The sequence below is a fragment of the Tenebrio molitor genome, chromosome 4, assembly GCF_963966145.1.
Source record: "Tenebrio molitor chromosome 4, icTenMoli1.1, whole genome shotgun sequence".
Classification (NCBI taxonomy): Eukaryota; Metazoa; Arthropoda; class Insecta; order Coleoptera; family Tenebrionidae; genus Tenebrio; species Tenebrio molitor.
In genome coordinates, this window is record NC_091049.1 from 20343999 (window position 1) to 20362149 (window position 18151).

General features: G+C 33.7%; 3 long non-coding RNA genes across 3 annotated transcripts in view; all 3 read right to left on the reverse strand.

Moving 5' to 3' along the window:
• LOC138128122 (uncharacterized) overlaps nt 1-18151 on the reverse strand; it is a 197680-nt gene that overhangs the window by 59374 nt on the left and 120155 nt on the right. The window lies entirely within an intron of this gene.
• Nucleotides 402-1628, reverse strand: LOC138129586 (uncharacterized). Its single transcript, XR_011159266.1, has 4 exons — nt 1320-1628; nt 1149-1262; nt 843-1091; nt 402-763 (listed from the first exon to the last, which is right to left on the reverse strand). It is a non-coding gene; the product is annotated as an uncharacterized lncRNA (long non-coding RNA).
• LOC138129772 (uncharacterized) lies at nt 11088-14101 on the reverse strand. Its single transcript, XR_011159377.1, has 3 exons — nt 12669-14101; nt 12460-12618; nt 11088-12408 (listed from the first exon to the last, which is right to left on the reverse strand). It is a non-coding gene; the product is annotated as an uncharacterized lncRNA (long non-coding RNA).

An 18151-nucleotide genomic window follows, 5' to 3' on the forward strand; every position in this document is an offset into this window, starting at 1 on the left:
GAGAGATGCATATCTACAGATAAATTTTGCCTTTTATAATATGCTAAGATAAATCTCATCGGATCCTCACAATGTCGTGAAATTCAACAAGTGGTTGAATTCTCGTAGTAGTGGTATACAGGTGTCCTTAAAATGCGCGGCAAAATTTTAACCACGAGCTACTAAAGTCTATTTTTTCCTGGTAGGCGCGTGCGTGCGCATCTCCGAAAGGTAGAATCACATAGCTAAGATTTTTAGCAGGATGCAGGAATTGTTAGTATTTTTGGTTGCATATTATCTAGGGGGATCGGTATTTGTGGTTGCAGATTAAAACTCATGTTTATGATTTAATGTTTCTATAATTTGTAAAATGTAAACAAAAAAGTTTATGAATCAACTCGTGGAAAAATTGATAACAAATATTATATGTATAACATTTTTTATTTTATACACACAGGAGTTAAATTGGGTACAAAACAACTCGATACTTTTGGATTCAATCGTTAATTAAAAAAAAAATAAAATAAAATAATCAACACCGCACTTTTCACCTAAAAAAAATTACAGTGACATCGACAATAATTGTCAGTTCACATGAAAGCGGCAAAAATTTCATAACATGGACATGGCCTGCTTCGACTACAATCATTTCTAATAACCATGTATCTTGCAAGATAAAAGGTCTCCCTTCTTGGCGTATTTTTTTTATTTCCCGTAAATATCTTCTTCGACAAGATATGTCTTCTCTTTCTATTAACAGGCTTTTTCTGTTTCGTTATTTGTGCTATTTGAAATAAACATAGATTTCAATGTTTACAGTTAATTGAAAACATTGTATGTACTTACTTTATTATTATACTTACTTAAATTTTAATTCATGTAAAACATAAAGCTTAGAACGACTGATGTTTGGAATTTCTTCATTGTTTTGCACTTCCCTGTACACAGCATCAATTGTAGGAATTCTGTTTGCAGAGAAAAATGAGTGCACTGTTTTTCGAATGAGATATTTTTGATGTTCATCCATTTCCTATCAGGTTTCTTCGGTGCCTGTAATTGCCCACACTTCTTTTCTTCCGCCAAGTATCATTGAATGGTTCTAAATCCACAACCTTCAACACAAAGTAATTAAGCTGTGATACAACAAAAAAAAACTCAGAAATCAATACCAGTATAATCTGCAGTTTTTTCCATTTGAGCCGTCTTGGTTAACTCGGCAAAATCCTTGGAGATCCCACGAAATACTTTAACGATCATTTCTTTCTCGGCTTGTGAGAAATTTGCTATAAATATGCATTAATAAAAAACTGTTACTTGATGTTAGCATAAATCCAACTTACGCCGTTTGGTGATCGAAATTAAGACATCTTGTTGACATATAAAAACTTCTTAACCTCTAAGAACTAAGAGCTGTTTCTTTAATAAATAAACGGACACAACACAAAATACACACAAAACACGAAAGGAAAACTAAGACTAACTAAGACACGATGAAACAAAAATGGCAGCTTGGACCTGATTGACAGTACAGAACACTGTAATATTGCACATTTCTCTAGTGTAAGTAGAAAAATAAAGTAACCAATAGGAAAGTCGCATTTCGTTGCAGGATTTTGTAAATGCGCACGCACGCGCCTACCAGGAAAAAATAGACTTTAGGCTTCATGTAGAACTCGGAAAAAAATATTTAAAAAATTCTGTCAAAAAAAATGACATTTAATTTTTGAGCTACAATTTTCTAAAATTGATTTTAGTCTTCTACGTTGTCCCACAACCCCGTAGGTAAAATTTCGGTATATTTTAAAAATACACCCCTGTATATCATATTTTATAAAATGTACGCCAATGCGGTTTCCTTGTTTAAAATGTGGCGAAATTTTACCTACGAGGTTGTGGAACAACGTAGAAGACTAAAAGCAATTAAAAGAAATTGTAGCTCAAAAATTAAATGTCATTTTATTTTTTGACATAGAATTTTTTAAATATTTTTCCGAGTTCTACGTGAAGCCTAGTAGCTCGTGGTTAAAATTTTGCCGCGCACTTATGGGACAGCTCAGTAGTTTAATAATTATGTTTGACAAAAATGTATTGCCAATTTATTATACTTCAATTACTATTTTACTAGCTTAGCATGGGAAATCGGTTTTGTCAATTTTCATATTTGGTACTTTACCTGTTTCAGACTTCACCAGATTATTGGTCTCCAAAAGAGGACTTTTCGGAGCCATAATGAGTCAAATACAACAACAAACTAAGAATTTACAGTTGAAAGAGAGAGCCAACCAAGAAAGCGAAAGTTCCATGAGTTCCGAGAGCCGCTTCAGATCAATTTTTTCAGTGGTTACTTCAAAATTTGAAAATTGCGAACGAACAAGCAAGAATGAAGAGGACAAGGCCAAAGCAGAATGTGATACGAACCAAAGCATGTTAAGTGAAGAAATGAACGCAGAATTTGAAAATGAAGATGATCTGTTTTACGATCAGGCGTTCCTTTCTGATAAACCTTCTTGTGAATCCGTGAAGAGTAAATTTTTAAGAAAAGATGCACATCCAGAATCTCAATTCACTTTTAACGTTATTACCACAACGGAAACTCCGAATTGAAGGCCAAGCCAAAGAAACAGGAGGGGATGTGGACAATTGATTTGTGTTTTTGTTGTGTTGGAACAATATCATTAAATGCTAAATGATGGGGTGTCAACTTTTACAACAAATTATTAATGACCGCACTAGTACGGTAATACGGTACGGTTTATATACCGGGTGATTCAGATTGGTATTCGCGCCCCTATATCTTTTTTATTTTAAGAAAAATGTGTAGCAAACCATATATATTTGTAAATCGCTTATGAAACTACAACGTTGTCAAATCTTCTCTACGATGACATATATCAAAGTTAAGACAGTCAACTTTTTTTTTTAAATAGTACATTATACATTTCTTAGTCTATTCTTGTAAAGCTTTTTTTTCTACATTCGAATGTGTAAAAGAAGTTGACACTTGCAATAGGAAAACATCGAGAAAAAAATAAAATATGATTTAATTTATTCGAAAGTGTTATTTTCTAAAAAGAGCTAGTTAGCCATGGAGACAATTGAATTTTGACATTAATAGCGTCAATTATTAACGTACATACATTTAAATAAATAGCCATGTTATAACCTACATTTAAATAAATAACTGTGATATAACATCTGGCTTCGAAACCTAACTTCTTCCTGACTATACCGCTTTGAATGAATGCATACACGACGAAAATATGTATTTGAATTTTGACAGTGCATGAATGACATGATGAGTCTTGGGAATCGTATTCGAATTATTCGAATATTTGAATAGGTGACTATGTAAAATTCGAATAAGTGTAAATTCTAATATTCGAATAATTTGTCAAATAATTTTATTTTTTTATTATGTAATTCTTAAAATAGTGCGATGCAGGGAACCAACATAACGCGAATTTAGCATAGTAAATTCAGTATGGATTTGGTATTTCGTCCGAGTCTCAGTTTTCTGGCCGAGGCGCACCCGAGGCTTGAAAACAAATAAGGTCAAATCATTTTATTTTTTGGCTACGTGGTTGTCTTGTAAATAGTGACATGCAGGGAACCAACATAATGCGAATTTACAAATGTTTGGCTTACTAGCTCTTTTTAGAAAATAACGCTTTCGAATAAATTAAATCATATTTTATTATTTTTCTCGATTTTTTTCTGATGTAAGTGTCAACTTTTTTTACACATTCAAATGTAGAAAGAAAAGCTTTACAAGAATAGGTTAAGAAATGTATAGTGTACTATTTAAAAAAAAAGTTGACTGTCTTAACTTTGACATATGTCATCGTAGAGAAGATTTGACAACATCATCTATTGTAGTTTCACAAGCGATTTACAAATATATATGGTTTGCTATACTTTTTTTTTTTAACAAAAAAGATGTAGGGCCGCGAATACCAAACTGAATCACCCGGTATACTCCTGTTCTGATTTCGCGAGTTGTAATAGATTGATAATAATAGATAATGTGTCGTACAACATCGTTTCTAACATCATATTACGATATTCAATCCATGGTCTCGGACAATTTTTAACCATCTTGTGTCGTAATATGATGCAATACGATATTATGGTAAATAAATATTTTGTACATGTCACTAATTGGCTAGTATTAACATAGTTGTTAAGTGCATATTCTATATCTAGAAATTGATGCGCGTATTACTAGTTTAAATATACTGATCAGTTTTTAGATGGTAAAGCATCCAAAATTCAAAACAGTAATACTAAGAAAATAAATTTAGGCGATCTTTTTATCAATTGTAAAAGAATAAGTAAGTAAATCAATTATGATGTACTATTGCGGGCAAAAAAAGTGGGACATCAACGTCATTGTCTTGACTTTTAATGTGAAATAACCCTTACCTGATTCTAACCCTACTTTGAATTGATTGACGTTGTCATTAAGTATTGTAGGTTGTAGGGAATGATTGTAAGTAAGCACGTAGTGAATATTTATTTAATGCAAAGTTCCAATCAAACTCTACCTTTATCAAAAGAAGAAGGCATTTCGAAAAGGAAAATAGGAGTATAAAATACATTTTTAAACTGTCAGCTGGAATAGTGTCAAAAAAATGACAATAAAGCTTGAACTACATCGAATTTTTCAAAACTGACAGAAATTTGATGTCCCACTTTTTTTGCCCGCAATAGTACCTAATCTCAAATTAATTTTGTTGTACAGGGTTATTCACGAGAGGGGTATTTCTGAATTTCTTTTTGCCGCAACCCATTATACACATTGCAACAATATCTTCATTTCCAATTTTGAAAATAATTATGGCTGAATCTACGACGGCTCTTAGAGCTGTCTCTTTGACGTTAAAGCAAAAAATCTTTGTCAATTCTAAAAATTTGTTTTTACAATAACGACGAAAAGACTGATATGCTCCCATTTATGGAGAACGTGGAAAGAATTCTGTCTGATGTTTACAAGCCGATGGTAGACACTTCGAACACCTTTTACGTTAACTTAATTTGTTAATTTATTTGTTGAATTTTGATTAAATACAGGTTATCTGCCAATCTGACATTTGTGACAAATCTATCCAACTTACTTTGATTTCTAATTTAAATGAAATAACAAATTTGATTTAGTAGTCACTGCCATTGGTATTATTGGTTGCGGCAAAATAAAAATTCAGAAGTACCCCTCTCTTGAATAACCCTGTATGTGAACTTTTATTGTAATTTAGTTCCAAAAAGATTTGTAAATCTGTGACAATAAAATGGTTGTTACAATTGTTGGCTGACTGTTGCAATTCTAAAATAAATTCTAAAGATTTCCACACTCAGGTTAGTCTTCTTGCAACTCTATTTTTTGGTCGTAATGTTTTCATTCTTTTTTTTTCAGAATTTTTCCCTGTCACAGTTACAGAAATTACCCAAAAAACTGTGTTTTTGGACAGTACGGAACACAAAAACTACTTAATTTTTTTGAAATTCTATGATACATATTGCATATTGATGCAAACACGTGTGGTAACGAAGCTCTGCAACTCTCAATGGCACACATTTACTTTTCAATAACGCAATATTATGATTCGTAAGAGGTTAGTTCCCGCTTGCAGATTAAAGGGGCGCTTCCAAAAAATCTCCCAATTTTATCACATTCACCTCATTTGCAACGTAGAAGGTTATTGAAAAAGCTTGAATATTCCTGACTATTCTATTTCTTCCGCAAACTGTTGTTAATTATTGTCACAACAATGAAGATGTTTCTTCAAGCAACAACAATACGACATGTGGAAACAAAAAATTCTCATAACTGAGTTGTGAACTGGTATTTTAATAGTAAACTAATCCGATGTGGGTTTCGTAGAAGCATTAATTAGCATTCTTCATTATTCTTTTTGTGGTTAACAATTATGTTATTATTTTGTCTCTTATGAGCCAACCATTAATTTTGTGCATAAATAATAATAAAAATAATTTAAATTAATATCAACCGGAAAAATCACAGGAAGAACTTGTGCTTGTGGACCTCTCAGATGAATATTGACTTGGAACAGATTGTTTTGGTTATATCATATTAAATTCATTACACAAGAAGAAAATTACATGGAATAGTGATTTTCTGCTACATCAGCAGTTCATGTTTTACGGGCAAATTATGTCGACAACAACCAAAATGTATTTTAATGCAATTTTTCAATTACTTTTATAATATGTACATATATTCCGGTAGGATGACCGTGCAACTTGTCACACTCATACACTTTATTAACTGGTGCGAATGCAACGCTGTTGGCACTATTGTGAGCAATTTGTTTGAAGTTTACAAAATGCAGACGAATCTACGGTTTCATTGGTAACTCGGACAATTAATTCAGTAAAATTCACTGGTCTACTCTGATAGCCGATACAATTTATGCAAAATGTTATAATTCTTCTTGACAAATCCAAAATTATGTGAAGTGGGAGTGGGGCGAATTTTTCTCTAACACAAAATACATTAATGAATGAAGCGAAAAATTATTCGTTATTGTTTTTTTCACAAGTCGCTTAAACACAAAACATGTTTTGGCATAATGGGAGGCCATGATTTATTGCTTTAACGTTGGACACACTGTTTGATTTCCGCCACTAAAGTGCCTGAAATGGGGACCTATCAAAATGAACATTATATGTTGCTGCATTTCTCGCGATGTCTGAGTATTCCTTTACTGCAAACTAGTAAAACTGACAACATTGCACTACACATTGACGCTATTTATAACCTCAAACTTAGAAAACCATAACCTAATTCAACAGACAGCTTTACTACGAGTACAAAATGAAATGCAAAATTTCCATTGCCTCCTACGATGCCAAAACAACGTGAATGCATTATTATTTTTATTCTATTTTGGCCAATAATCGTCTTTATACGCCTCCAAATGAGGGCATAAATTGGCCTTTATGGCCCAGATTTGTCAAAAATCTGCCAAGCAACGGTTGGTTTAATTATTCATACAATGGTATCAAACATTATTTGATTAAAGAAAATCATACATTATATACACAGTAACCCTAACAACATCAAAATAGCTAACTAAATTTGCATGGACACAACTTTTAGTTGATTTCTTTTAAGGAATACTAAATATTTGTTTGAATCTTTTAGAAATTATAAAATAGAATAAAACGTTGTATGTACCACGGGCATAATTGTCGATTATGGCCCTTGGGAATTTAAAAGCCCTCGTTCCTCGGGCTTTAAACATTCCTTCGTGCCATAATCTCCTGATTATGCCCTTAATACATAAATAACTATTATTTAAAAAAATACAAACACGTTAAGTAGACAAACAAACTGTGCAACGTTTTATCTGTGTAGAGATGTGTAATAATTTTATTGGAATTAAATTTAATTATCTGTTTCTACAATCTGCTATTGTCATGCGAGTTTGCGTATTCATAGTTTCACAGCATATCAAATTTGGCAGTTAATATAGTTACTCAGTAAAGTGCATCGTAGCTTTTGTGAGCTACAGAGGACATTTAATTAAATTGGCGGCTTTTATTATAAGTTGGTATAAAACTTTTTATTGGTTTGAAGTGGATATTAGCTGCATCTCTAACTAAATTGTAATTGAGGACCGTATAAGCATCCCATGGTTTATCCAATCCAGAACATTTTAGTTTAAAGTAATCGAATTCAAAGTACACGATGTAACACAAGTTTTGTTCCCGAATAATTAATGTTAACTGCAACAGCTGAAATTTAGCGTAACAAAGGAAGATAAATGTTCATTATGTTAACCAAGAAATTGACAAAGTAAATTTGTTTAAATACTAAAAGCGTACTAAAAGCAGGGTTTACTTTAAGAGACCAAACAATTTAGAGAATTTGCGACAGAGAATTCGCGCTGACCATGACAATTTTAACTTTAATTATTTAATTTTTTCTATAACAATGTAATTTTTTTGACACGGATCCGTTTCTATCACAACAGAAAATTTTCGCCCTTACTCATAGGCGAGTGTACGCTTTGATGGCTAATTTATTCCAAATTCTAAATCAATTTGTAAAGCTTTATCGTAAAAATGTTATAATTGTTTTTATTTTATTTCGGTTCTCCTGTCTATTAGTAGTTCGACGAAGAGGAGTTAACGTAGTTAACTCATGGAGCGTTAAACCACCCAATAATTTGATCATCGGCACTTTAACTAAGTCATAATCACGAACACAGGAATAGTTTCCATTAGAATCTTCTAATTAGCTAAACTGAAACAATGTCCTCTTGTGGTACTTACCATAGATACACCAAAATCAAAGAACAACTTTGTCTGTGACATACCTCATGGACACTGCGGTTTCGCCTCTCAGAAAATGAATCAAACTAGCTGAAATTGGTACTACCTGAAGTAATAATGTTAACGAACGAGGCTTCCAATTTAATTTAAACTGGGCCAAACTATGCCACCCAACAATTTCCAGAGCTTGGAGAACCTCACTGGAATTGATAAGAAGTAACAGTGACAGATTTTTCCTCCGATGAAACCATTATGAATAAATCATTGTTCGACAAAACAAATGACTCCTCATTTTTAAACTTTCAAGGCGCCTGTAGTAAATATACTCGTACCACACATTTTTATCACTATTGAGTAACTACAGATCAAGAGTTATTCCTAGTTGATCTGTCACAATGATTATATTTCTGTGAATAGATCTTAAAAGCTTCACGTTGTTCTACAATGAAGCTTTTTAAGGAAGAGGAATGGTTTTATAGTACAGGATCAATTAATTTTAAAAATATAATAATATAGATTAACATACCGTCTTACAAATTTATTGAAGCTTCTTGACATCCATGCTGTGTGGGCAACAATTAATGCAAGGGAAATCATTAGGGTTATACATATTTTAGGAGGCATTCATTTTTATTTAAATTAAATGTATGGTAATTTTTATTCGACCAGGTTATTACTCCTACAAAATGTCAACATTGCACTATATCATATCACCTTTGTAGACTACGATTAGTCACAACCCGTGGATGATGAATATGAGAAGGATACCGTAGGGAGCATAATAATAATTAACTAAGTACTGCAAATAACAAGTACCAAATTCACCCATCACATATACAGGGTCATTATAAATGACTGTCTCATCGCAGTTGGCGTTGAAAACCCACACAAATTTTGGATGTGCCGCCAGCTTCGCAACGTTAGACAAACTACTTCTATTTATAGACTGCAGAAACCGTGCATCCTTCTTTCCTTGTGATTTAAATAATGAGCTCTCTTTAATCCTGATGCTATCAAGACTCCTTAAAGATCTGAAAACACAAAACAGACTATTTTTAAATTGTTTAACTGTTATTATTTCGGCACACATTCGAATATTGGACTTTCTAATAATGCATTTTGAATCTACTTGTCTGGGATAAACAGCCACTTTCGGGAAAATGAAACAGATGCAATCGATAGGAAGGAAAACAACTTGTAAACGAGTGATTTACGTCTAAAACAAGATGTAGCTATTAACTCTCCTTATTTTCAATGGTATGAGAATTTCTTAAATAATTTTTTATCGTTAACATTATCTAGAAACCAACTTTGCGGAGCTATTGACGGCAATATTTCGCATGTCATCGCTCATTAGCTTCACATTCGACTAAATTCAGTTCAATAGTTGCTAGGCAATACCCTGATTTTAATTATACGGCAGTTTGTGCAAAACACATTAGTCGCATCAATTATTATTATTGAACGGAATTTATGTAATTCATACATTTCAAGTGAGGTGAATTAAGCCGAAATTAATGGAACACCCCTTTGATTCAATTCCGTAAATGTAGGTAGGTATAGTTGTCCAAGAATCCTAACGTTATATTGCAGTTGAAACGAGACTAAGCAGTTATAAATTGCTCTGATGGTTACACTAGCCCATGATAACAGACGGTAAATTCCTCCCCGGAATTAGTAATAACCAATAACTGACTGAAAGACGTTAGTTAACACCACGTTATACGGACATCAACAAAATGTTTTTTCATCAGTTTGTTTATTAAGAAGTACAGTCGTTGACCAAAATAAAATAGGACAAAGTAAATTTCGATTGTGTAATTCGATATTTTTGCGAAATCCATCTCTTAGGAAACAAAAGTGTCAAAAATAAAAAAACAATTCATGTCATCATTCGTGTCATCATTCGACAATATTTCAAAAACTCATAATCATTCAATTGAACATAGTGACAGTGACGAGATGACAAGTAAAAAAACACAACCTAACTTTTTGTAAATCAATTGTCAAGTCAAATCAAGTTGTAATCTGAGACACATACGCCTCAGTTACACTACACAAATCTTTGAATTGTGAAACTGCCTAAGGTAACACTTTGTCCTATTTTATTTTGGTCAACGACTGTACTATGGCGGCCACAAAATTTTAGCCATCATTTTCTGTCATTTCGAAAAAAAAAAAATTGTAATCCATATTTCAGTGTCATTATGACATCTTGATTATGATTGGCATTTTTTTGTGTGGTAAATTTCAAAATTAGAAATTATTTTGTCATTTTCTACTACGCAGAACGTTTACCTCAGATTATAATTGCTCTAATTTTGTTCATTCATGTCGGATTTGTGGAATATCTGAGCTTTTAACAGTTTAAATTGATTGGCAGAATAACAATATGCATGTCAAAATGACAAGAATTGAAAGTGGCGTTACGGTTCCAACAGGTTTATTTACACTTTACGTGAATGTCAAGATAGTGACCGCTAAAATTTTTTGGCCATCATAGTACAAATAAAGATCCCTAATTTTTCCGGTCTAATGCGATTCACCACACTCTCTAGGAAAGTGCAAAAATCAAAAACTTCAAACGGTTGATTACTAAAACAAAAACAGGGAGGCACGGCATCGAGACCGGATTTATTTGTCATTACGCATATTGCTACAGGGCGATTCATCTTTTACCGCTGGTGGAAAAATGACCCTTAAGAATTGAGAAAAATTTAATTTACAGATCTGATTTGTCGAACAATTTACTTTCGGCCGGTACCTACAATTTATTTCAAAAAATTGATATTCACGCATAGTACGTGAAGTGGGTCATTTTCTTACGTGTACTTTTTTTACATTGTTACTACTATAGTAACTAAGGTTCTCGATAATAAACAAAGTAACGACAACTCATTGTTCATTTTTGAGACTCCAAATTAAAAGAGAGGACATTATCGATAAATGCCGTGAGTGTGACAAAGATAGGAGATATGTCAGGGAGTTTTGTAGAACTAACTTGAAATTGTATGTGTCAGACAGCTTGACAGCTATGACAGATTCAGATTTATTCACGATATATTTAATCTTTGATTTACTGCAACATTTTTTATGCTGCAATATTTGAAATCGCAATAGCTAAAACGGACAGTCTTTCATCTTTACTTTTGCAAGAAATTTATACATGTTCACATGTTCATCTTGTTCAACAATAGTGCAGCTCTGAAAAAAACTGCCACGATGTAATTATTCTGTCTCAGGTAAGAATAAAATATGATTACACATAAATTTTTAATTGTGTGGGAATCGCTTTATGGATTTTCTTAAACCTTCTTACACAATTTTAAGTCTAAAAATTTGGTTACAGGAAAAACTATAAAGTGACGAGTTTCTTCTGTAAATTTTAAGACCTGTGAAATGCAAAGTACCTCCAAAACTGAATAAGTTTAGGTTTGTGGTGATAGAAATATACCTTACTAATTAGGTTTTTTAGTTTGGAACAAGGAAAGGAAACTAATATAGTGAGTACTATCTTAGAATATTTTTACTAGGACCAATATACAGCAACACTTACAGGTGTAAAGATACGGTTGCAGATAGATAGACCTAATGGGGGTCTGTGTATTGAGCTGGGATGTTTCACTCTCGAAACTCCTTTATATACAACTGATTCTGAAGTAACTGGAAATTATCGAATTCCCTATTGATTTTTGGGTAGTTTACATGTTAGTGAAGCACTGTAAGTCTGAACTGTTAAATATGATTATGATGTGATTTTCAGTAAGTTTTCAACAAAGCTACACAAAATGGAACAAATGGAGTAAAAAAAAGAGGAAGCAACCCCTGAGTTGTTCTTCTGTAGGGATAGGGCACCTGAATACTACATTTTTAAGAAAGAAATCCAGAAGATTTAAATTGGGGGATCACGCAGGCCAGTGTCGTGAACCGCCATGACCATCCATCGATGAGGATACTGTTGATTCAAAATTTCTCGAACTTGTCAACTGAAGTGTGGTAGTACGCCTTCGTTTGAAACCAGTTGTTAGCACAAAAAAGAAGTGGAATGTCATCAAGCAAACTGGGAAGTTCTGCATTCAAAAATTCTGCATAAATATCTTCCCTTAACCATGCAGGAAATTCAAAAGGTCCTATCTAGGGAGAGAAGTTAGATGACATGTAAAGTAATTTCTATTAAAGACATACCACATGATTCCCTAATAGACCAGCCCACAAATTTATATAAAATCGTTCCTGAAATGCTCTTGAAAATAGATCATGTGGATTTTCTTCCACCCAGATGTGCCAATTATGCGCATTGTAACATCCTCGTCTGCCGAAAATTGATTCATCAGAAAACAAAATCTGCAAAACAAAATTAGGATTGTTTTCTTCTAGATTTAAAAGCCACATACAGAATTCCCGTCTGGCAGGGTAATGTTCTGGCTACAAATGCTGCACACGCGTATAATGGTATGGACGTCGTCGTTCAGTCTTCATCACTACATATACTGCAGAAGTTTTCAAAATATTCAATTCCTGAGCAACGTCTTTAATGCTTTCGGTACTTTCTTCAAAGGCATCTAAAATAACCTATTCGTTGTCAACAGTGCGTACAGTCATAGGAAATTGATCTGTCTCGACTGTTCGTACAATAACACTGAGGATCGTTTTGTGATCGCGATGATTCCTGTTAGGAAAACGTTGGGCATAAACCCTTGCTCTCTCGGAGGCACTCGAACTGCGCACAGATTAGAAACAGGTAGTCAGAAGGGTTGCTTAATCTTCAACTGAACTGCGCTCAGTACTTATGCAGGTACTTTTTTTGTTTGTTTCGTTCGACGTTGCCTCCTGTGGATTTTGCCACAGGATAGCGACAAACAGACGCCAAATGTTGGGATTTTCCCAGTTCTTTGAGGGCCCACCAACGTATCGAAAGTAGGTACTTGTCGGCGGCATCATAATTCATAAACCAAATTGGACAGGCCGCTCTAACAACATTATGAATTTCCAAAAACTATCTATTTCAAATAGTTGTCCATTGAGCAAATAGGAGAACCGAGAAGGGTGATGGCCAATAACAATTTTCAAAAAACTGTTTAGTGGGGGTTGGAAGGAGTGGTAAGAAGGTGAGAAAAAATTATAAATAAGTGAGTTATAAGTAACAAATATAAGTTATTTGTGAATTTTAGTTTTACTAAAACCGTAAATATGGAAAAATTTGATACTATGTTAAGTCAACGTGGACAGTTGTTGTTAATTTTTGAAAAATACAAGTTTAGAAAATACAGAGTTTTAAAAACAAGTGAAGAAACAGTGTGGCGGTGTACAAACAAAAATTGCATAGCAACAGTTTACACTCTAAATTCAGTTTTTTCGAGAAAAGAAGGTACTCACAATCACAATTTGGAAGAAGAATTATTGGTAAGACAAAAAGTCAGTAACTCCTTAAAGAGACAAGCCCAAGAAGACATTTTTGCCAAACCAGCGAAATTAATTCGGAAAGAATTAAATAATCAAAGAGACGCATTAGAAACTATATCTGTCACCGATTTTCGATACATAAGAAACAATATTAATCGTGCACGATTACAATTAGTGCCAAAATTGCCAAGATCGGCTGAAGAGGTACAAATATTTTTAAATACTGCGAACTTAAAAACAAGTAAGGAAGAACCGTTCTTGTTGTGTAACAATCTATCAGAAAATATCGTTGTGTTTTCTTGTAAAAGCAATATCGAATTTATGTGCCAACAAGACACTCTTTACATGGACGGCACATTCGAATTTTGCACAAAATTCTTTGGGCAACTTTTTACCATACATGCATTGTGCAATGAGGTTTATGTGCCGGTAGTATTTTGTTTATTGAAAAATAAATCAAAAAGTACATATTAAGATTATTTAATATATTAAAAGAAAAATGTGATTTGTGCATTGTATTCTAAACCCGAAGACTATTGTAATTGATTTCGAAATGGCAATTCATTTAAGCGTCGAAGAAGTTTGGCAAGGAGTTCAAATTATTGGATGCCGATTCCATCTTGCGCAATCATGGTACGTATTATTTCATATTTCTTTTTTATTTGTTAAGCAAATAATACATAACTTAAAATGATTTTTTATTACAGGTGGCGTAAAATACAGCAACTGGGACTAGCTCCTATTGGAACCTGGCTAAAACATTTATTCGGCCTGACATTTCTTCCACCGGCGGAAGTGGGAGATTTTTTCGCGGAAGATTTCATGTGCGAAAAACCAGAAAATTCGAAACTTGACCAGTTTGCTGATTATTTGGTTGACAATTACATCGACAGTGAGTCTAATTTTCCTCCAGAGATATGGGCGGAAAACAGTTGCAGCATTTTAAGGACGACAAACACATGCGAATCTTTCCATTCTAAATTTAAAAGAGAAAATTCAAGCCCATATCCAAACATACATTCATTTTTAAAAGTATTGTTGGAAATGCAAACCGACACATATGTAAAACTTAATTCTATTAAGCGAAATGAAAAGAAATATATTCGACGGGAAATATTGTTAAAACAGAAGTTTATCCGATCAAAAATTATACAGTTAGATAGGCATGAAATATCACGTTATAATTTTGTTAAATGTATTTCGTATAAATTTAGTAGTATTGCGAATTTGTAATAGGTAAATATATTACTTTTTATGTTATGTATTATAATATAAACATTTACATTTTGTAAAAATATTGAAATAAATAATTTGATTTGTGAGGGAAAAGGAATTTGAATCAATGGTTACTTCACCATCTCTCTCTAATCCTTTTGGATACTGAGCGAAGTTCAGGTGTTTGTAAAGGTCAGTCCAGGTAGAAAAAAATTCTTGAGCGCAATTTGAGTGTCGGATTAAGCATCTAATGGATTTTGTGCGCAGTTCAGTTGCACCCGCTCTCTCTCTAACATTCCCTCCACATTCTCCGTAAATTATCAATTTATCAATATTTCCACATAATCCGCTGCAGAATACATGATGAAGAGCATGGTTGACTACGACGGCTGTACTGACGGGATTTGAATGAAATTTTGACAGTGACTTTTCTCAAAAGTTTATTGAAAACGTAATAAAATATGCAACCTAACAACAATTACGGGAAATACACCTGGATGGCTTAAAACGATTTGATTGGTTCTTTTCTTGAATACCGTTCAAGCTAGAAAAATGTTTCTTCTGGATTATTTATTTGCCCCTTTTTTTTGGAGATTTTTCCTCTTTTCTCAGGGGAGCGAGTTCTGGGACACCCTCCTGTATTACTATCAATTTGCCTCATCAAATTAGAGAACTTTTTTATTTAAACCACATAGAAATATGTGTCACTCCATTTTTGGCGGTGAATCTAGTAGGTACATGGTATGGTTAAAGACGAATTATCGCCAAAAGCTCAGGACTTAATGAAGTTTTTTATTTATTTTTAAATTAAGTTTAGTTGTGTAATGGGTAAAATTTCAAAATTTTTAATGTATTTCGTATTTGTAAGATATTATGTATTAAATATAACTGTTTAAAAAAAAGACCAATTTTGTTGTCCAAAGTGTGAGCCATCCATAATTGTTCAAATTATTCATTCATTGGGTGATTTCCCTATTTCATTAACTTTAATATATGCGTTTTACACCTAGGCGCATACCAATACTTTTGCTGCCACATTTTGGTTCATTTTCTTGTTGCTCATATTTCTTATTTAAGCGCCTTAGTGTAAAATAAATTCTGGACTTGAGATATAAATTGACTAATTTTAACCTTATGTTATGGCAGGCAGGGAAGTTTTGGGTGTTCAAACTTAAGTAGGTGTCACTGATCGCTTTAAGGACAGTAGCCCTGTTAATTAGCGCATGTTTGAATTTTCTATAATGTTGCTCTGCTCCTTGCAACAAGTCAAACACTTCTCTGCAAAATAAATTAAGTATAATATAATCCCTAATTGTAGAGTGATTAAAAATTTAATAATTACCGTGAGGGATACGTTATTTTATCAGATAGTGCCTTTAGTTCGGTGAGTCTTTTGAATTCTGCTATTTGGGGATCAATGGATGTAGTTTTAAGACTTTCTAAGCAGGTTGTACATTCCAAACCAGTATTCACTATCAGCTGATGAACGGTTCTGCCTGTTAAATAAATAAACAATAAAGGCTCTGTATTTCTTCATCACTAGTTTCCTCTATTTTCTCGTCATTTATCGGAATTGGTTCCTCTTCGATTCTTTCAACGGGTTTGCTATTTAAAAACTCTATTAAATATGAAGAATCATCAGCAGGGTAATTGCCTGACCTGATGGGTTTGAAAAATTGTGCTACTGAGATGATTCTTAAAGCCATCTTAAAGAACTCTGGACTTATGAATGCACTTAATGAATCGTATCATCGAAAATAGATCTTGCGTAAAACGGCCTAAATATAGAAAATTAAAATTGTTTGTTTCCAAGTAAAATTTTGCTAATTCTATAGCATTGGTGGATGCCAAAAGTACTCCCGTTTGAACTGGTCTCCACACTCCTAGAGGTCCAATCTTGATATTTTCAAACAGGTAAATTGTCTGTTGTAAAAATTCTATAGCGTTTGTATAATTTAGTTCATTATCTCTCCCAAGCGCCAAAGTTCTCCTACGACTAGTCACTAATTTAAACCATGTATGCATTGTTTCGCAAAACCATGCTGTCGTAATGGCTTCTTTGTGGAGTATACATTTCGTTCCACACAGTATCTCAGAGCAGCTGCTGTATCATGATTCAGGAGTCTTACTGCTAGACCAACTTTCATTTTGTCAAAATGTGACGGCTTAACGCAAGACTCTGTCAATGATGGAGCAAGCTTTAAATCTCCATAATCTATGTGCATCAAACATTTAATATGACTTATGTCGACCACGTTTGTTGGTAGGCAATATGCTTGGATAAATGATTCGGGAATAATGATTTGTTGCCCATTTGTTAAATGACCTCTTAAATTTTTAAAAATATGTGGGGGATCGGGGTGAAAATATAACTTCCTGGAAGGGTTAACTGGGTGCGGGGTTGAATTTTTTATAACCTCATGTCTTCAAGCGTGGATGTTATAAAGCCTCCAGATGGCTTGATTTTGACCACCCATGTCGCTTATTATAGCATCCACATGCAGTCCCATGTGCTCTGCCTTCGAAATAAGGCTATCAATATCGGCTTTGCATCGAAAGATTTGCCCGTAAAATGGTAGCCAACAACTTGCTTCCATCTAGATGTTACACCAGCTAGCATATATGTACACTAATCCATGTGTGGCAATATCTTCATACTGCTTAGTCGAGGAAGGCAGCGTTGGTTTTCCTAGAATTGAGCTGGTGCTGGGGTCGAAGTCTAATTTAGGCGTTATTGCCATTTCGTCAAGTAAAATAGCATAATGTTTCTCTTCTGCAGCCATCAGCACAACTTTTGGTTCCATAGCTGCTAATACCTGATTAAGCAACCCGGGGCAAAATTTCAGATGCTCTATCCTTCTTTGCAGACTACGGTGCGTTGGTAAAGGTTGACCGATTTCTCTGATAACGTCATATCCAATTGTACCACATGCTAGTCGCAACTTGTAGGCTTTCATCATTGTGTCATCGGACCATTTGATACCCCTCATAGTTTGCCTACTTAAAGAACATTTTTGGTCGTCGTTGAGAAGCAGAGGTAGATTCTCTTTGCTTTGATTTTATTTTGTTCCGTTCGTAGCTTTTTGTTTTGATTTCGTAACAAAATAATTTTACGTTTGTACCTAGCTACTTGTTTTTCTAATCTCCTAACGTATGCATTGCGTCTGAACATATCATCATCGTTAATGTTAGTCGGGAGAGGTGATGGACTGTCAACATCGGAAGGAGTATTTGCAGGGTCAGGTTTATCAGGTAAAAA